The 21,085-nt window shown below is 56.2% G+C and overlaps 1 pseudogene; it reads right to left on the bottom strand.

Moving 5' to 3' along the window:
• LOC141043041 (uncharacterized) overlaps positions 1-5,403 on the bottom strand; it is an 81,541-nt pseudogene extending 76,138 nt beyond the window's left edge.
• Between the last annotated feature and the right edge of the window lie 15,682 nt (positions 5,404-21,085).

A 21,085-nucleotide genomic window follows, 5' to 3' on the forward strand; every position in this document is an offset into this window, starting at 1 on the left:
ACTTAACAAGTGTTTCAAATTATTTATATTCTTTGGTCTAATATATCCATTTTTTGCTACAATTTCCACAGCAACGTGCGGGCAAGGGAGTCCTGGATTAGGGGGTCCTCGGGTGTCTGGTTTACTCAATATGGGCGGGACTGATGGGCTGTGAAGATGAAGCAGGAGACTATCCCCCGTGTCCGGGTAGGACTCCTATACGCATGGATGGCAAGTTTGGTGTCCAGATATACTATTTCCTTCTTCTGCAAACCAACTTTGTACAACCCTTGGCCCCTCCGGTGTGTATATAAACCGGAGGGTTTAGTCCGTAGAGGCTATCAGAATAATCATAGGCTAGACAACTAGGGTTTAGCCATTACGATCTCGAGGTAGATCAACTCTTGTAACCCCTATACTCATCAAATACAATCAAGCAGGACGTAGGGTTTTACCTCCATCAAGAGGGCCCGAACCTTGGTAAACATCGTGTCCCCATTGTCCCTTGTTACCATTGATCCTTAGACTAACAGCTTGGGCCCCCTACCCGAGATCCGCCGGTTTTGACACCGACATTGGTGCTTTCATTGAGAGCTCTGCTGTGTGGTCACGAAAACGATCTATGGCTCGCCTTGTCATCAACAACGATATGACTTCTGGAAGGAGCCTAACTTCAGGATAGATCCTCCAGCTCGGCGGTTTCACCGTGGGTGCCCGCACGGCCATCAAGCCGACAGCGTCCCCCGTGGTTGCCAAACACCACGCCCGCATCGGTCTCGAATACTCCGAAAAGATGGATCCCGCGGACACCTCGTCCTTAAACGACCTGCTAGATTGCATCGCCGCCCTGGGGCTTTCAACGGACTATGATCGGATCGGGCTTAAACCTGACCAGAGGGAAATTAATATCCCACCGATCACCCACCTAGTAGCGGTCTTCGAGGAACGAGCCAAGAACACTTCTTCCCCTAAATTAAAGACCATCTATGTTCGGATCTCTGAACCCCTTGTGTCGGATATCCTTCCTTCGGATGAGACTTCGCGTCCCCCGAACTCAGGGTCGGACATAGGGTCCAGAGAGCACTTGGATCTTCCAGGACCCGAACTAGTGACCTCGGAGATTTTACAAGCTCTAGATACAATCTTGGGTCGGGATTCGAATTTTATCCCACCCACCCACCAAAATCAATACTCTCCAAGTAATTCAGGTTCTCCAGATATATGTGAACTAATGTATGTACGGCAGCAACCTCAGGAAATGGTCCATCACTATTGGGCCAGGTTCCTACTTGTCAAAAATAAGATTAAAAGATTGCTGCGATGATGATGCAGTTCCGGTCTTCCATCGCAGTTGTATGGATAAGGGAATTCTGAACGCCCTTGACCACCGTCGCATACAGAGTTTCATGGAATTATCGCACTTAGTACGGAAGTACTGCGCAATGGAAAGCACATGGAAGGCCGAAAAAACCCGATTGGAATCTGCTGCCTTCAAGCAATGTACCGCCCGGGCAAAACGGATACACCCCTACAAGGCATCCGACCATAAGCCCGTTGGCAAGAAAAACAAACCCTTTACGGGATACAAGTCCGTTCTTGTCGGGTGGTAGGTGCGACATATGCCAACGGATGGCTTATCATTGTGGGAGCCAGTAAGACATCGCCGGTGCCTGGAAACGGGATAAGGCGAAGACATGCACGCCGACGGATATTACCCAGGTTCGGGGCTCTCCGTGGAGATAACACCCCTAATCCTGCTCTGCGGGTTCTCCGCATGATCACTAGATCAACACAAGTAGCTACAAGTGCTCCTTGAGCTGTTTGGCTAGAGGAGGAAGAAAGGCAAGGCTAGCTCTCCTCTTCTCTCTACGTGGCGTGTAAAACTATCTCAGAGATCAACCCTTTGCATGGGTGCCCTGGGGGGTTTATATAGGCCTACCCCCCAGGGATACAATGATAATCTGGCTGGGCGCGGGTCCCAGCCGTCAGTGTCTGTGTTCGCCGGCTTCTCCGCCGGCCGTTGGGGCCCGCCGACTGGTGGGTCCCGCCGGCTGTCGGCCTCTTGGTCGACAGGCCGGCCCCACCGCCTGGGGGTCTTGTCGGTGGGTCGTTACTGTTGCCTCGCCCCTGATGACGAGGGCTTTGTCGAGGTAAGCATGGCTACAGTGCCGCCGCCTGGCGGACTCTCACTGTAGCCTTACCTCGTCTTGTCTCCTTAATGATGCACATACTTCGAGGGAGGGAGGTAGCCGGCTATTGGGAGCCGGCTATGCCCCAGGCCGCCTAGGGGAGGCCTGGCTGCCTCCGAGCGTCTCTCTGGCTGAAGGGGCCCGCCGCCCGCGGGTCGTGCTGGCGCCTGTCGTGGGTGGCGTCACGGTCAACATGCCAACAGTGCCGCGCCGGACGGGGGATGGCTGACCCGTACGGCGCACTGTGGCCATGCGTGCTCCGGGATTCGGGGGTGGCAGGCAGTACTGTGGCCACGCCCCGTCTCATCACCGTTATGTGGGTGCAACCCTTGAGGGTGCAGTCTTGGCCGGCTTCCGGGAGTCGGTCTTCTTGCGGCCGGCTTCTGGGAGTCGGTCTTCTTGTGGCCGGCTTCTGGGAGTCGGTCTTCTGATGGCCGGCTTCTGGGAGTCGGCCATCTTATGGTCATCTTCGGGAAGGTTTTTGAGGTCGGGTCGCCTTCCGGTATTCGGCCTGTGAGATAGCCGACCAGGGGAAGGCGGCCCTGTGTTTTGGATGCTTGAAGGCCCGATCGGCCTGATAATTTTTCAAAGAGCCAGGGGGAGTCGGTTAGGCTACCCGTGGCCATTTACTCCGACAGTAGTCCCCGAAGCTGGTTGGGCTTCGAGGCTGAGAAGAGGACGAGAAGCTCGGTCAGCTTCCTATCTTGAAGAGCCAGCAGCTAGGAGCCGGCTTTGGTTGGGTGCGTCGTTTTGGCGAGATTTTCAAGTCTGGAGGCGGGAGTCGGCTGGTGCGCACGCCGGGTTGCGGGCCGGCCGCTCGCCGCCCGCACACCACGTGGCACCCTCCGGCTGAAAAAAGCCTGCCAGCCCACGCGCGCGACGGGACGCCGCCGTAGGCCGGGGCCCACCACTCCCACGCCTAGGCCCAGGCGCGGATTCTCTGTGGCCCAAAGCGGGCCGCTCACCTTCCGACGGCAGTTTCTGCACGTCGTTAGGGCGCAATAATCGCGGGACGTGGGGGAGTGGGCGCAGTTAATGCCACGTTCCCCCCACGCCTCACCTCCTCGGCTTCGCCGCACGAGGCTATAAGTAGGGGGAGGAGGGGGAGCGGCAGGCGCTCGCATGCTCACCCTCGCTCCGCCATTTTCTTCCTTTCCTTCTCCGCCGCAGCAGCCCTTCGCCGCCGCGCCGTCGCTCTAGTCTTCGCACTACCTCGCAGCTTCGCCGCCGTGGGGCCGTGGTTTCGCTATCGCCGCGCCCTTTCTCGTCAGCTTCTGGCCGTCATGCAGTACCGCGGAGACTGGGACGGCTCCAACGTCCACGCGGACCACATCGACTTCCTCCAAAAGACGCGGCGGCTGCCCGGCGAGGACCAGGTGCGGGTCCGTCTTGCGCTAAAGAAGGAGATCTCGCCGGCGCCGGAGGAAGGTGAGCGGGTAATCTTCCGCTCGCACTTCCTGCGCAGCCTCGGCCTGCCCGCGAGTGCCTTCTTCCGCTCGTTCCTCGAATTCTACCAGCTCCAGCCGCACCACCTCACTCCAAACACGGTGGTGCTGCTGGCCACCTTCGTCACTCTGTGCGAGGGCTTCCTCGGCGTCCTTCCCACCCTCGAGCTCTGGGGGCAATTCTTCCAATCCAAGCTTGCCACCCGCATGCAGGGCGTGCCGGCTCAGAGCGGCGCCTTCATCGCGGTGCGGAGGCCGGCAGCCGACAACCCCTTCCCTGCCATCACACTGATCCAGTCGGTGAAGCTCTGGCAGAAATCGTACTTCTATGTGAAGAACGTCGCCCCGCAAGGTGACTACGTCAATTTGCCGGCTTACGTGGCCGGCCCGCCGGCTGGGAGGCGGCCCCAATGGCCCTATCGGGCCAGGACGCTGTCGCCGGCTAGAGCCGCCGCCGTCGCCCGACTCCGGGTAATGATCCGGTCGGAGGGCCTGACTGGGCCCGACCTGTTGGCCGCCTTCATGGTGCGCCGGGTGCTCCCGCTTCAAGGCCGCCCTCATTTGATCTGTCAAATGAGTGGCCAACTCGATCAGAGTCGGATGTGCACCAAGGAGATGCCTCATGACGAGGTGGCTCACATGGTGAACTATCTCGCGAACTGCAAGCTCTCCGCAGAGTGGCAGTTTGGCAAGGAGTCGTACTCCCGTGCCAATCCCCCGCCTATGGTATGCTTTCTTTATCTTCTCTTCTTTAGTTTTGTCACCAAGTTTTTCTTGGCCGACTCTGACCAGTCGGCACGTCTTGGCAGAGCCCTCTCCTTCGACCTGCGGCCGGGTCAGCGGGGGCGGATCGCCAATTTCTCCCCGACCGGGCGGAGCATGACTTGGAGGACCCCTACTTGGGGGCAGCCGCTATGGACGATAACACCGAGGTAGGAGGCGGCGAAGCAGGCGGCTCCGGGCTTGGAGCCAGCTTTGACGACTGGCCGGACGACGACGAGGCGAAAATCGTCCCGCGCCGCCAGCCGGCGTCTGACCATGGCGCGGGTTCATCCGCCGCGTCGCCTGCTTGAGGCGGCGCGCAGAAGCGCTGGGCCGCGTCGGGCTTGTTCGGCAGTCGGCCGAAGAAGCCCAAGAGCGGGGCGGCGGCGACCAGGCAGGATGAGGCGGCCGCAAAGGCGGCCCGCTTCCGCAATGTGGTGAAGCAGTCGCAAAAGGTTTCGGTGTAAGTGTCGATTCTTTTGCATATTCCTTCTTCTTTTCTTGTCGATTTCTGAATCCTTATCTTGACTTATCAAACAGGTCTCCGCTCTCTCTTGAGCGGATCGCTGCCGCCTCCGTGGTTGGATCGGCGAGATGATCCGCAAGCACCCGCCGTGTGGACCCCCATGCCGAGCTTCAAGCGGCAACGGAGTGGAACGCGCGGGAGGCGCGGGAGGAGCGGGAGGCGGAGGAGCTGAGGGCGGCCGCTGCTAAGGTGGCGCAGGAGATGGCGGAGGAGTCGGCGAAGGCTCAGGCGGAGGCTGCAGCCGCAGCGGCAGCGGCGGGGGCCTTGCTTGTCACCCCCCTCCGCACTGGGGCGGACCGAGGCGGCGGACTGGGGCGGACCGAGGCGGCCGGCTTGACGCGCCGCCCGTGTGGCCGGCTGGAGGCGAGCCGGCTGCGAGGACGAACCTGGTGGTCCGGTCGCCATCACGCCAGCGTGCGAGGAAGGCGACTTCGGCGCCGGACCCGCAGAAGGCCGCGGACTCTAGCTCGTCGACCCAGGATCTGGAGACCGCCAACGCCATCACGGGGTGGACGCCGGGTGGTGGGACGGCCGTGGTGAACGTGGCAGCGCAAGAAGTCCGGAACCGGCTTCAGTCCCAGGCCGTCGTGCTGAGGCAGTACAATGAAGAGTTCCTCGCGACACGAGCGGCCATTCGGGTGAGTCTTCCCGCTTTTCTGTTTCTTGATCTTGATTTCTTCCGTGGGGGCGCGTCAGCGCACCCACTGGGTGTAGTCCCCGAGTTCCGAGTCGGCTGCTGAGCAGGCGGCTTGGAACTTCTTAGTAGACTTTGATTGCTTATCTTGCTCCTGTTCTCTTCTCTGTCTGACTTGCAGGACTACCATAACCTCCGCGCGGCTGCCTTCAACTCCCAGGCTCGGGAGCTGACCCAGAAGACCGCTGATCTAACTGAGAGCCGGAGTAAGTGCTTCATCTTTTATCTCACGTGGGGGCGCGTCAGCGCACCCACTGGGTGTAGTCCCCGAGATTCGGGCTGACTGCTGAGCAGTCGGGTCGGATCTTTCCTGGCGACTTATTTCTTATTGCTTTTTTCTTCTTTGCCATATCTGTAGAGGCCAATGCCAGCCTGAGGGAGCAGCTGGGTGGGACCCAGACCGCCCTTCGCGCCATGGAAGCCGAGTTCAACGCCTTTGTTCAGGAGCGTGACCGCTTGGTCAAGAGGCTGGCCGACCAGGAGGAGAGCCACAAGGCGGCCCTGAAGGAAGTGCAGGACAGCGAGGCCGCCCTCCAGGCCGAGTACGAGACCGAGGCGGCGAGCTGGGCTGAGGCAAGGCAGTCGCTAATCAGCGGCTATGGCCAGATCGAAGACTTGGTTGATGGTAGGCCGCCTTCTTCTTCGTTTCTTGCTTGCCGCTTGCCATTTGGTCCATTCTCTGACTTTGTGTTTTTTCTCTTCCTTTCTTTCTTGTGCAGAGTACTTCCCTGGTTACTCTACCGCCGCCAACCAGGTCGTCGAGGCCCACCGTGAGGCACGAAGGCAAGCTGGTGTGGAGATCGCGCCGAATGCTCGTCGGTCGCTTGAGGAGCAACTTCTGGCGATCCAAGCCCGCCTCCAGCCGGCTCACCGCATGCTCCGCCGTCTTCAGCGCATTGGGGCGCAAGTGCTGGCCGCCCTCGGGCCCGGCGAGGCGATTCCCCGTACCCCCAGTCGGACTGCCAACTGGCTGGAGGTAGCAGTTGGCCGCTTTGAGGCCTGGAAGGCTTCTGCAGCTCGGTCAGGCGCCAGGCGGGCGCTGGAGTTCGTCAAAGCCTGGTATCCCAAGTTGAGCTTGGACCAGCTGGCCACCTGGCGGCAGGAGGCCGACGAGGAGTTGGAGGCAGTGCGGCCGGATATCATCCAGCGCGCCTCGGCAATCGCCGACTACACCGACACCAGCGCCTTTGCTCCTGAGGTGGATGATAACGGCATTGCTTAGCCGGAGGAGTGGTTCGGGCTGAACCCAGCGGATGGTGAGGACTCAGCGGAGGAGATCGACTCCAGCGACGAGGGCGAAGAGGAGGAGGGAGAGGATGGTGAAGACGTCGTGCGAGACGGTGGAGCAACCGGCCAGCCTCAACTTGATCGTGTCTCCAGCAACGAGGCGCGTGCGAGCGCGCCGCCTGCAGCCGGTGATGATCAAGCCGAGACTCGCCAGCCGGCCACTCTTCCAGCCGGTACTGCCGTCTCCACCGACTAGCCCAGCTCGCCTGTTGCGCCCTTAGTCTGATCCGCCGCCTTTGCTTTCCTGTTTATTGCTCTTCGAACAATATTTTATTAAGTTTGCGTATTTCCACCCACTGGGGTGTATTCAAACTATGTTGACTGCCGGCCTGTTGAAGGCCTTTTGTGTAAATATAATCATGCATGTGTTTGGCTTCCCATTGTTCTTGCTTTTCATCCTTTGGCTGTTTCCTTTGCCGCCCTCCCTTGGTCGCCGCCTTCCCAGCCGGATAGCTGCTCTGCAGTCTGTGGCTGGAGAAGTGCTTGGCCGGTTGGGAGGGCGAGTACTCTAGCTTTGTTGGATTGTAGCAAAGTGAATGGGAAGCCGGCCAGCCGGCTGTTCTGTCAGCCGGTAGGCGTGGTGGGAGGCCGGCTTGTGTTATATAGGTTCATTAGTCCTTAGCCGTTTTTCGTGTGGGCATCCTTTGCTGCCTTTGGCTCTTGCCAGTCGGACAGTCGGTTCTTCGATCTGCGACTTTCAATAAGAGAGGGCTCGAGTGCTGGCACACTACTTGTCTGACTGCATGTAGAACTTTAATATAACTCAAGGCGGCAAGTCCCCGGGCCGACTGGTCGAACCCGGTGCCGGACAGAAAAATCAAATGTAATAGTACATTCATAGGTATGACACTCGTCATTCATAGATAAAAGAGGGTAGTCCCCGAGTGCGCCTCGGGGGGCCCGTTGTCTTGTAGTTAATACAAAAGGTAGCGTGGTACATACTGCTTTTAACTGTAAAATCTTCTGAGGAGATTGGCGTTCCATGGTCGTTCCGACTCCTTGCCGGAATCATCCCTCTTGCGTGCCTTCGGCTTCTGTGCGCCGATCAGGTAGTAGGAGTCATTGCCTAGGGCCTTGCTGATGACGAATGGGCCTTCCCAAGGGTCCGAGAGCTTGTGCTGGCCGGCTGTTCGCTGGATCAGCCGGAGCACAAGATCGCCTTCTTGGAAGGATCTTGGCTTGACCTTCCGGTTGTGGTAACGACGCAAACCCTGGTGGTAGATGGCGGACTGGCTGAGTGCTAACAGCCGGCCCTCTTCCAGCAGGTCGACACCGTCTTCTCGCGCTTCCTTGGCCTCCGCCTCCGTGTACATGGTGACCCGAGGCGAGTCGAACTCGATGTCAGTTGGGATGACAGCCTCGGCACCATATACAAGGAAGAAAGGAGTGAAGCCGGTTGACTTGTTCAGGGTAGTACGCAGACTCCAGAGGACAACCGGCAGCTCATCGAGCTAGCAGCCGGCCGAACGCTCCAGTGGTACGACCAGTCGGGGCTTGATGCCGGAGACGATGAGGCCGTTTGCTCGCTCGACCTGGCCGTTTGACTGCGGGTGGGCAACGGACGCTAAGTCCAGTCGGATGCCCTGTATCGCGCAGAAACGTGCCAGTGCTCCCTTGGCAAAATTCGTGCCGTTGTCGGTGATGATGCTGTGTGGTATACCATACCGGGTGGTGATATCTGCGATGAATGTCATGGCAGTCGTCCCGTTCAGCTTCTTGATTGGCTTTGCTTCAATCCACTTGGTGAATTTGTCCACGGCGACAAGCAGATGTGTCATGCTGCCGCGCGCCATCTTGAATGGGCCCACCATGTCCAGCCCCCAGACGGAAAAGGGCCAGGTGAGGGGGATGGTCTTGAGTGCAAAAGCCGGCAGGTGTTGCTTGGAGCTGAAGACTTGGCACCCTTTGCAGCATTTGACTAATTCCTTGGCGTCTTCCAAAGCAGTCGGCTAGAAGAAACCATGGCGGAAAGCTTTGGCGACAAGTGATCTTGAGGCCGCGTGGTGGCCGCATTCGCCTTGGTGGATATCCTTGAGGATTGCTATGCCCTTCTCTGGCTCAACGCAGCGCTGGAAGACTCCAGTGACGCTACGCTTAACAAGTTCTCTGTTTATTATTGTGTATGCTCCGGCTCGGCGTTGAACTTGCCTTGCCGAGATCTCATCAGTCGGCAGCTCTCTGTTTACTAGGAAGTTGAGGATGGGTTGGGCCCATGATGGAGCTGTGATTTATTCTATTGTCAATACGGCTACCGTGACCCGGGTGGGTGGGTTGGGTGGTGAAGAGTTGGAGTCGGCCACCGCCTGTTGTGTCGTTGCAGTCCCCGGGACGTCTGCTGCAGTCCCCGGGCCATCTGCTGCAGTCCCCGGGCCGGGTTCTGAAGTCCCCGAGCCGGATGCGACTACGACAGTCCCCGGGCCGCCTGTCGAAGTCCCCGAGCCGCCTGCTGGGTTCCCCAAGTCGGATCCGACTGCATCAGGGGCAGGCGGTACGAAGATGGAGTCTGATTCTGGAGACAGCTTGACAGACGGTTTGAGGAGGCGTTGGAGAGAGACACCGGTTGGTATAGCTTGTCGGGTGGAGCCGATCCGTGCCAGGGAATCTGCTTGCTCGTTGTCGGCCCGTGGCACGTGGAGGAACTCGCATCCTTCAAAGTATCCGCTGATTTGCTGGATGAGGAATCGATAGCTCGCCATGTTTGCGTCCTTGGCGTCCCAGTCGCCGGATGACTGCTGGACTACCAAATCCGAGTCGCCATAGCACAGGATCCGGCGTATGCCGAGATCTTTGGCTAGCCGGGGCCCGTGTATGAGCGCCTCGTACTCGGCCACATTGTTGGAGGCGGCAAAATGAATTTGCAGTGTGTATCTGAGTTTGTCGCCCTTGGGAGAGGTGAGGACGATGCCGGCTCCCAAGCCGGTGCGCATCTTGGATCCATCGAAGTGCATCCGCCAATGAGTGGAGTCGGGAGCCGGCGGTAGGTACTGGGTCTCGGCCCAGTCGACAAGGAAGTCGGCTAATGCTTGGGACTCGATGGCGGTGCGGGGCTGGTAGAAGATCATGTAAGGAGCCAGCGCAATGGCCCACTTAGCCACCCGGCCGGATGCATCCCGGCCGCCTATGATCTCGGCAAGCGGGGCAGTGCATACGACCGTGATGGGATGCTCTTGAAAGTAGGCCTTCAACTTCTTGGCGGCAAAGTACACTCCATAGCACATCTTCTGGTAGTGCGGGTAGTTTTGCTTCGAGGTGGACAGTACTTCGCTCAAATAATATACCGGCCTCTGGACTAACTGAGCCCGGCCTTCTTCTGGGTGTTGGACCACGATAACTATACTGACCACTCGGCTAGTCGCGGCAATGTAAAGGAGCATGGGCTCTTTCTCAGTCGGCGCTGCCAGGACAGGCGGTGTGGTCAGCATCTTCTTCAACTCGTGGAAAGCTTGGTCTGCTTGGTCATTCCACTCGAAGTGGGTGGACTTCTTCATAAGTCGGTACAGGGGGAGAGCCTTCTCTCCTAGCCGGCTGATAAAGCGGTTTAGGGAGGCCAGGCACCCGGTAAACTTCTGAACGTCCCGCAGCTTGGTAGGAATCTCCATTCTTTCTATGGCCTTGATCTTCACTGGGTTGCACTCGATGCCGCGTTTGGAGACCAAAAAGCCTAGAAGCTGGCCGACTAGTACTCCGAACACGCATTTCTCAGGGTTGAGCTTGATCTGAAACCGGCGCAAGTTGGCAAATGTTTCTCTAAGGTCTTCCAGCAGGGTGCCGCGCTTCTCCGTCTTCACCACAATATCGTCTACACGGACGTGGGCATTTCTGCCGAGTTGCTTGAGGAGGCATTTCTGCATGCAACGCTGAAAAGTGGCACGAGCATTTCTCAAGACGAATGTCATAGTCAGGTAGCAGAAAGCTCCGAATGGTGTGATGAAGGCGGTCTTCAGGCGGTCGGCTGGATCCAACTTGATCTGGTGGTAGCTTGAGTAAGCATCCAAGAAACTCAACATCTCGCATCCGGCTGTGGAGTCTATCACTTGATCGATTCGTGGTAAGGCAAACGGATCTTTGGGGCAGGCTTTGTTGAGGCTGGTGTAATCTATACACATACGCCATTTATTGTTTGTCTTCAACACCAGGACCGGGTTGGCAAGCCATTCTGGAAAAAACACTTCCATAATGAAGCCGGCTGCCAGGAGCCGGGCTATCTCTTCTCCTACGATCCTTCTCTTCTCCTCCGACAGTCGGCGGAGAGGTTGCTTGACTGGTTTTGCGTCCGCTCGGACGTGTAGCTTGTGCTCGGCGAAATCCTTCGGAACACCCGGCATGTCCTTTGGGGACCATGCAAAGATGTCCCGATTCTCACGGAGGAAGTCGACGAGCTCGCCTTCCTATTTGCTGTCCAGGTTTGCACCAATGACAGCAAACCTCTCCGGGTTCTCCGGGTCCAGAGGTATCTTCTTTGTTTCCTTGGCCGGCTGGAAGGAGCCTTGAGCATCATATTCCTTGGGGTTAGGGGACAGGGCCGGCTGCTTGCCGGCCATGGCCACGACTCGGTCCAGCATCTTCTTCTCTCCAGCAATCACGAGGGACTTGGCCAGCCGGCTGCTGGCTGCAGCACACTCGTTGGATTTCTTGTAGTCTCCGGCTATGGTGATGATCCCCTTTGAACTCGGCATCTTCATCTTGAGGTAGGCGTAGTGGGGCACAACCATGAACTTGGCCAGGGCAGGTCGGCCAAGCAATGCGTGGTAAGGGGTCTCTAGATCCACTACTTCAAACCAGATCGCTTCTCGGCGGAAGTGATCCTTGTCTCCGAAGAGAACATCCATCTTGATCTTGCCGATTGGGGAACAGGACAGACTGGGTACGATGCCATGGAACACAGTCCAGCTTGGCATAAGTTGCTTCGTCTTGAGGTTCAACTTCTCCATGGTGTCGCGGTACAGTATGTTGATGCTGCTTCCACCGTCAATCAGCACACGGGAGAAACGGGCAGCTCGCCTCTCTGTCGCGAGGGTGGCGTCGAACACCAATGCATAAGAGCCGGGAGACGGCATCACCTCTGGGTGATCGGCCCGGCTCCAGATGATAGGCTTCTCAGACCAATGCATAAACTCGGGGTTGTTGGAGGCGACCACGTTGACTTCTTGGTGCTGTCGGCGCCGACTGCGCTTGTCTTCAATTTGGCTTGTGAAGACGATGTAGGCGGCGTGCTCATCTGGGAACTCATCTTGAATGGCTCCGACTGCTGGTCGAACAGCCGGCTGCTGAGGGGCTGGAGGCGGCGGGCTAGCAGGTGGAGCCGGCAGCAGCCCCTCGCCCTTGGAGATCTGCGTGAGCCAATGGCACTTCCGGGTCGTGTGGTTGGACGGCTTCGCGCTGCTGTGAAACTTGCAGGGGGCATCAAGGGTTTGCTCGTAGGAGAAAGCCGGCTGCCAAGCCGGCCTGCCGCCCTTCTGCTTCTTGGGCGCGGGCCGCTCTTCGGGCTGTTCGTCTTTGACGGTGGCTACTTGCCGACTGGTGGAAGGTGGCATAGGGGCCTTGCGCTTGTTGTCGTTCTGGTAAGGGCGTCGATTGGAGTCACCAGCCGGCGTCTTGGGAGCCGGAGCGAGCACCTTTCCAGAGCCGTCCACTCGAAGCTCGGTCTTCATCGAAGAGTCGGCCGTGGCGTACTTGTCTGCTATGATCAGCAGCTCGTCGAGGGTAGTCGGCTCGTCGCAGAGGAGTCGGTGCTTGAGGAGGGTGCCCTCTCGGCACCCGGCGGTGAAGTACTCTATGGCTTGAACCTCGTGCACCCCCTCGCAGGAGTTGCGGAGCTCGGCCCAACGCGTGAGGTAGTCGCGAGTTGATTCGCTGGGCCCTTGGACGCACAAGGAAAGCTGGCGGGGCTTGGGAGGCCGCTTGTATGTGCTGGTGAAGTTGCGGATGAAGACTTCCGTGAAGTCTAGCCAGCTGTTGACGCTGTAGGGCTTGAGGCTGTTCAACCAGGTGCGTGCCGTGCCTTGAAGCATTAGCGGGACGTACTTCACGGCAACGCGACTGTTGCCGTTTGCTATGCTGACTGCGGTGGAGTAGTCGATCAACCAGTCTTCCGGCTTCACGGAGCCGTTGTATTTTGGCGTGTCTCTTGGGAGTGAGAACCCTTTGGGGAAGGGCTTGTCGCGGATGCGGGGACCAAAGCAAGGCGGGCCGACATCATCTTCTTCTTCTAGCGCCAGGGATCACGCTAGGCGGTCGATCCGGTGGCGGGCGTCATTCTCGCCGACTCCTTCGCGGTGGCCTAGTCGGCCGCCGAGAGTCGGATGCGAGATAGGCGGTGGGGTGGGATATCTCTCCCCACGAGGCGGGGGAGGAGGCGGATTGCCTTGTCGTTCCACAGCCCGGGGGCAGCCTTCTGCGTCGCGCTCAATGGTGAGCCGAGTCTGACTGCGGCTAGCAGCCGTCTCCTTGTCTTTTCTTGCGCGGACGCCACTTGCAGTCGGCGTCCGGGATGTCGCGCCGTGCTCTCGGCGTGGGGGAGGACTTTCAGCGCGGGCGCCGGCTTCATGCCGCTCTGCGGCTGCGTCGATTAGCTGCTGGATGCGCCTAGTCATGTAGGGGAGCTCGTCGCCCCCCAGCCCGTTCAGCTCGTCTACGGCCGCCTGAGCGGCACGCAGGTTCTCGAGTGGCGTGGCGTAGACTGGGCGGTCTGCCCCCAGCCTGCTGGCGATGGCCGCGCCGCGCTTCCTGACGATGTCGGCTCGGCTCGGCCCGCCGGGAGGCAGCGTACCGAAGGCGGCGCGGTCGACTTCGCGCTGGTGAGCCTCAGTGAGGCGTCTCATGGATGCTATCTTCTGGCCTTCCACGACGAGGGCGAGGCGGTGTGCCTCTAGTGTCTCGGCGTCGGCGTCGGCCGGGATGGGGACGGGCAAGTCATGCAGCGCCGCTTGTAGGGCGTCGTGGGCGTTCTCGCCTGAGACGGTGCCGTGGCTGATGACCAGCACCTCAGTGACAGCGCTGCTGCCACTGTCGGCTCGAGGGAGAGGGTCGTCGATGATCACCACGTTGGTGGGGAAGGCGTCAAGCGAGGCCGTGTCGGAGTCGACCAGCATCGGGTCGGTGGAGCCGACCGACTCCAAGTCCACAGCAAGCTCGCTGGAGACGTGAAGCTGGTCGAGGAGGCTGACGAGGAAGCTATCGGGGCAGTCTGTGCCCGCGTCGGACGCAGGCTCGTCGGAGATGCGAGCCTCGCCAAGAAGATCGGCGAGGCAGCTCACCGCGCAGGCGTCGTCGACGCCTTGCAGCGCGTCGGGGCAAGCGCCATCGGGCGTAGCGGGCTGGCTACGCTCGCGGGGGAGGAAAAGGGTTCCCGTCCAGAACAGGTCTCCGGACGACGATGCACCTGGCCCCACGGTGGGCGCCAAATGTCGGGTGGTAGGTGCGACATATGCCAACGGGTGGCTTATCATTGTGGGAGCCAGTAAGACATCGCCGGTGCCTGGAAACGGGATAAGGCGAAGACATGCACGCCGGCGGATCTTACCCAGGTTCAGGGCTCTCCGTGGAGATAACACCCCTAATCCTGCTCTACGGGGTCTCCGCATGATCACTAGATCAACACAAGTAGCTACAAGTGCTCCTTGAGCTGTTTGGCTAGAGGAGGAAGAAAGGCAAGGCTAGCTCTCCTCTTCTCTCTACGTGGTGTGTAAAACTATCTCAGAGATCAACCCTTTGCATGGGTACCCTGGGGGGTTTATATAGGCCTACCCCCAGGGATACAATGGTAATCTGGCTAGGCGCGGGTCCCAGCCGTCAGTGTCTGTGTTAGCCAGCTTCTCCGCCGGCCGTTGGGGCCCGCCGACTGCCGGCCTCTTGGTCGACAGGCCGGCCCCACCGCCTGGAGGTCTTGTCGGTGGCTGGTTACTGTTGCCTCGCCCCTAATGATGAGGGCTTTGTCGAGGTAAGCATGGCTACAGTGCCGCCGCCTGGCGGGCTCTCACCGTAGCCTTACCTCGTCTTGTCTCCTTAATGATGCACATACTTCGAGGGAGGGAGGTAGCCGGCTATTGGGAGCCGGCTATGCCCCAGGCCGACTAGGGGAGGCCTAGCCGCCTCCGAGCGTCTCTCTGGCTGAAGGGGCCCGCCGCCCGCGGGCCGTACTGGCGCCTGTCGTGGGTGGCGTCACGGTCAACATGGCAACAGTGCCGCGCCGGACGGGGGATGGCTGACCCGTATGACGCACTGTGGCCATGCGTGCTGTACTGTGGCCACGCCCCGTCTCATCACCGTTATGTGGGTGCAGCCCTTGAGGGTGCAGTCTTGGCCGGCTTCCGGGAGTCGGTCTTCTTGCGGCCGGCTTCTGGGAGTCGGTCTTCTTGTGGCCGGCTTCTGGGAGTCGGCCATCTTATGGTCATCTTCGGGAAGGTTTTTGAGGTCGGGTCGCCTTCCGGTAGTCGGCCTGTGAGATAGCCGACCAGGGCAAGGCGGCCTTGTGTTTTGGATGCTTGAAGGCCCGATCGGCCTGATAATTTTTCAAAGAGCCAGGGGGAGTCGGTTAGGCTACCCGTGGCCATTTACTCCGACAGTTCTTGACGAACTCCTAGACAAACCCTGGCCGATACATGCGACGCCGGATACTGACTCAACTCATAGCCTTCGAGCATGCTGGGTACTCCGGCAGGTAGCTAAAAGTGGTGACGCCATCCTCACCACCACCACTCCAGAGAAGCATTCTCCGGAGGATGATGATTTTAATGTCCTTACGGTCTTCGAGACTTTCTCTGCAAATAATCGGCGTAAGAGGGCATTTCGTGACCTCGCCAAAATCCACCAAGTAACCGAAGTGAGCCCATGGAACGACGTGGTGATAACCTTCACCGCTAAGGACGAACCAAGGGCCCGATCAGTCCGAGCACCCGCCGCCCTAGTACTAAACCCCATTGTGGACGACTTTCGGCTTACCAATGTGCTCGTGGACGGCGGCAGTGGACTTAACCTCATCTACGAGGACACGCTCGACAAAATGCAGATTGATAGAACACGCATCGAGCAAAGCAGCACCACCTTTCGAGGCATCATCCCCAGTCGAGAAGCACGATGTTCAGGGAGAATTAAACTTGACGTGGTATTCGGCACGCCTGAAAATTACAGGTTGGAGGAGTTGCTCTTTCACATTGTTCCCTTCAATAGCGGATATGACGCCCTTCTAGGGCGGGGCGCTTTCTCACGCTTCCAAGACGTACCCCATTATGGGTACATGAAGCTTAAAATGCCAGGGCCCAATGGAATAATCACAGTTACGAGTGATCCAGATAAAGCACTCTGCGCCGAAAACAAAACTGCATCCTTGGCCCTAGGGGCACTATCCGAAGCCTTCGCGGCCGAAGAACTAACCACCCTGCGATCCACGGTGGACAAGGATGATGTAATTCTCGATAAGAGACCTAAATCCACCTCTTTCAAGCCATCAGATGAAATAGTCAAATTTCAAGTGCACCCGACGGATCCTAACAAAACAGCGTCCATCGGAGCACAGCTAGATCCGACGGTGGACGCTGCCTTACGCGCGTTCCTACGAGAAAATTGGGATATCTTTGCCTGGCACGCTTCGGTCATGCCCGGAATCCCACGCAGACTGGCCGAACACAGCCTTAACATAAACAAAGGGTTCAAACCAGTCAAGCAAATGTTGCAGCGATTTTCCAAACCCAAACGACAAGCTGTGGGGGAGGAGCTAGCCAAACTAGTCGAGGCCGGGTTCATCAGAGAAATCAAACACCCGGATTGGCTAGCCAACCTGTTCATGGTACCGAAAAAGGATAAATCTTGGTGCCTTTGTGTCGATTTCAAAGACCTCAATAAGGCTTGCCCTAAAGACCCTTTCCCGTTGCCCCGCATTGACCACATCATTGATGCGACTGCGGGACACGACTCATTGTGTTTCATCGACGCTTACTCCGGATACCATCAGATTAAAATGAAGGAGTCCGATCAGGCCGCAATGGCGTTCATCACCTCGTACGGACCTTTCTGTTTCAATACTATGCCTTTTGGGCTTAAAAACACTGGTGCCACTTACCAACGCATGATTCAAACATGCTTGGAAAACCAAATTGGCAAGACAGTTGAAGCATATGTGGACGACGTAGTCATCAAGACTAAACACGTCGAATCATTGGTGGATGATCTCTGCCTCACATTTGATAACCTCCGAACATACGACATACGGCTCAATACGGAAAAATGTGTCTTCGGCGTTCCAGCCGGAAAGCTATTGGGGTTCATCGTCTCCCATAGAGGAATTGAAGCAAACCCTGCTAAAATCCGAGCCTTGTCGCAATTGGCTACGCCAACAGACTTAAAGAAGGTCCAAAAACTAGCAGGGTGCAAGGCGGCTTTGAGCCGCTTCATCTCCAGGTTAGGAGAAAAAGCATTACCACTTTATAGACTGCTCAGACGAACCGACAACTTTGAATGGATGGAAGCAGCAACAGCCGGATTGGAAGAAATAAAAACCTTATTAGCAGGCAATCCAATCCTAGCCGCCCCAAGTGTTGGCGAGCCTATGTTGCTTCATATCTCCACAACTCACCAGGTAGTGAGCGCCGTACTTGTCGTCGAGCAAGGGGAAGAGGGGCATAAATTCCCCATCCAAAAGCCAGTCTATTACGTACGGAGGTCCTTACACCATGCAAATCCCGATACCCTCACTACCAAAAGATAGCTTACGCGGTCTTTATGGTATCCCGAAAACTCCGACACTATTTTCAATAGTGTTCGATCACAGTGGCATCTGAAGTACCACTCAACGACATTATAAACAACAGGGACGCCCCTATCTTTTTGGATCAAAGCCTAGGCACGCGTAATTAAGCATTCCGACCCAAGGAAAGGAACCCTTAACGGAACTATTTTCCCTGGAAGATGTTTCTTACGTTAAATAGTAATATAACATAACTCTCGAACAAATTTTGTCTGTTTGAGCAATATGACCGGATTGCCTGGTTTCCGGACATAATGAATGTTACTCACATTCCAACATGGTATCCGGAAACACTCCAACTTCTTGGTTTGGAGGTCGAAGCCGAAGGCCTGCGATGACAAATATTGACAAGTTCGGTTGGAGATAAGTTCGATGATAAAGTACATTTATCATTGAATCGAACGCCTACTCTTTATCTATGTTATCTATAAGACTGTCTAAACTACAGTCTTCTTGCGAATACTTCGCAACTATCATCACTTGGTCATATACCAAGTTCACGGGAATCTCTTTTCCGTCCAGTCCCCGAGGTCCAACTCGGGCCATACGATTCGGATCGAGCCTGGTGTAGCGTATCTTCACCATCGCCCATGCCTCTTGTGCACCTTCCCGGCATGCTGACGCCTTCCATAGCTCAAAACGGCGCCGGGCACCTTTGAACAGGTTCGCCAACCCCTCCATACTTTCCGGAGGGGCATCAGATGGCCATAAGGCTTTGGCCATACTTCCCATGGCCTTCCGGGCCCGCTCATGCACCACGAACACCTCTTTTAAAACATCTCCTCAGAATCCGGATACTTCTTCTTCAGGACGTCCGGTTAACAAACCTGCAAGAAAAACATTGTAATACTCCGAATCACCAGATGCTATGAGTCCCTGGGATGGTTCAAAGGTCATACCGAATATGCCGCCTTTCAAATTTTATTCTCTTATTGTGCGGCCGATAATTGAGCCTTCAAGATCTTTATCTCTTCGGCTTGCTTATCCTTTTCCTCCTCCAGTTTGTTCTTTCGATCACTGGTCATCGTGCTTTTCTTCATTTCCTCTAGCTCTGTGGTGGCGGCATTTAGCTTTGTCCGGTTCATTTGAACCTCCTGAGACAGCGCGTTGTTCTTCTCTTTAAGAACATTTGGTCATAACGATCCTTAAATCGGTTTGTCTAACCGCTTCAAGTCTCGGGGGCTACTGGCATATGTCTATTAAATTTACACAAACTCTTACCTGCATATCCTTGGAAAATAGGTGAGCGACTCCTGCAAGTCCGTCTCGGGCGGCCCGAATATAGGCATCCACGGAGCTGAGAGTATTGAATTCCTGCTCAGTGAAAGCTGGAGCACGCATGGTCTCTTTCAGTCGTCGATGATTCATCGCGCTCTCCACTTCAGAATTTGTGACGGATACGTCATCCGAATCCTCATGAGGTGGACGAGTTGGCGCGGCATCCGCATTGACTCTTGTCCTGGTTGATGAGTCCGCTGCCGGATTAGCTGATGCTCGGCTAACTGGGATTTAGACACGGTTCATCGTGTGCTCCTCCTGAGTTAAGACGGAAAGAGAAATATGACAAACTAGTATTATGCCTAGGCACATATTGAGAGTTATACCTCTTTGATGAAGGAGGGGGCTCGACGGCGCTCCCGGTTTCCTTTCGTTTTGAAGGCTCACCCTGCATAGATGCTACCCTCCGAGAGGCCGCCCTCGATGGAGTATGGCTTGCTGAGCGCCGATCCTATGAAGCACGATTTAGTGTGACACAAGTGGGGGCTCCTTTTTTGAGGATGACTCCGAGTACTTACCTTGGAGAAAGGGAATAGGTCGGGGTAGTCGGCCATAATAGCCACTTCCGAGCCGTCAAAACTCGCTTGATAAAAAAACTCCATCATCAAGTTCTATAAATATGCCCGGATCCTCGTGGAAACCGGGGTCCTTGTTGCGAGCATAGTCCTCTGGTTGGGGGGAGGGGCAATGAATCTTTCCGACCACCTTCCTCCATGACTGTTTCAAGACAACCAGACTAATTTGATTAGACACCTCGATAATGAGGAAGAACAATGCTGATAATCAAGAGGCTTACCCATTCGATAGGGTTGGACATGGAAAAAGCTTTCCGACAATTTAAACTAATGAATTCTTCTTTGTCCTCCTTGTTGGGGTTGGGAAAATTCTCTGCTAGCTCATCATTGCCAATCGAGGCCAATCCCGCCCGCACGAAGACCAGATCTACGGGAGGGAGATATCCCTGCGTCTGAAGTCGAGTCAGCTGGAGGTGAGACACCGAGCAGCTTCGCCAATCACCCGCTTGAGGGCCATGAGGGCGCGAGGAAGAGCCAGGAGCGCTTGCCATGCTTTGAAGTTTTTTCGTGGTTTGCCCTGATGCTCTTTGCGAGATATAGGATGGCATTGGGAGATCTAACCTCCTTATATAGATGCCACCCTTGCTGGATAAGGGGTTTATTTGTAAAAAATCATGGACCGTTCACATTCGCCCGGCGTGTGGAAATCGAGGCGACGACAAGAAGTCGTAAAGGTAGAACATGGAGGTCGAAACCGGACTGTCGTCAATCCGGAGTATGATGAAGAACCCGCCTTGCAAAGCCGAAGACATAAGCTGGATACTACGTCGTCATTGAAGGCAAGTTCGGGGGCTACTGAGGGAGTCCTGGATTAGGGGGTCCTCGGGTGTCCGGTTTACTCAATATGGGCCGGACTGATGGGCCATGAAGATGAAGCAGAAAACAACCCCTCGTGTCCGGGTAGAACTCCTATACGCGTGGATGGCAAGTTTGGTGTCCAGATATACTATTTCCTTCTTCCGCAAACCAACTTTGTACAACCCTAGGCCCCTCCGGTGTGTATATAAACCGGAGGGTTTAGTCCGTAGATGCTATCAGAATAATCATAGGCTAGACAGCTAGGGTTTAGCCATTACGATCTCGAGGTAGATCAACTCTTGTAACCCCTATACTCATCGAATACAATCAAGCAGGACGTAGGGTTTTACCTCCATCAAGAGGGCCCGAACATGGGTAAACATCGTGTCCCACTGTCCCTTGTTACCATTGATCCTTAGACTCACAGCTTGGGCCCCCCTACCCGAGATCCGCCGGTTTTGACACCGACAGCGGGGTATCATCTAGTTTGAATAGTAGTTCACACCTATTTGTCTCTCCCACCAACTAATACATACATAATGATATTTTTTGGAGAGTGGTATCTTCTGAACCATGAATCCAATTGCTGGTATTTTTATATATCTGAATAGTTCGCATCAAGAATTTTAAAATAAGACCAATATTGAATTCATTTCAAGTAATTTTATTTCACCGATTCCAAAGAACATATTTCACTCAACTAAAAAAGATATTTCACAATTAATGTGAGATTGAAATATGAAATTGGAATGCAACTAGTATATATAATGTGATATTGAAATATGAAATTGAAATTTTCATACCACATTCA

The sequence above is a fragment of the Aegilops tauschii genome, chromosome 3, assembly GCF_002575655.3.
Source record: "Aegilops tauschii subsp. strangulata cultivar AL8/78 chromosome 3, Aet v6.0, whole genome shotgun sequence".
NCBI lineage: Eukaryota > Viridiplantae > Streptophyta > Magnoliopsida > Poales > Poaceae > Aegilops > Aegilops tauschii.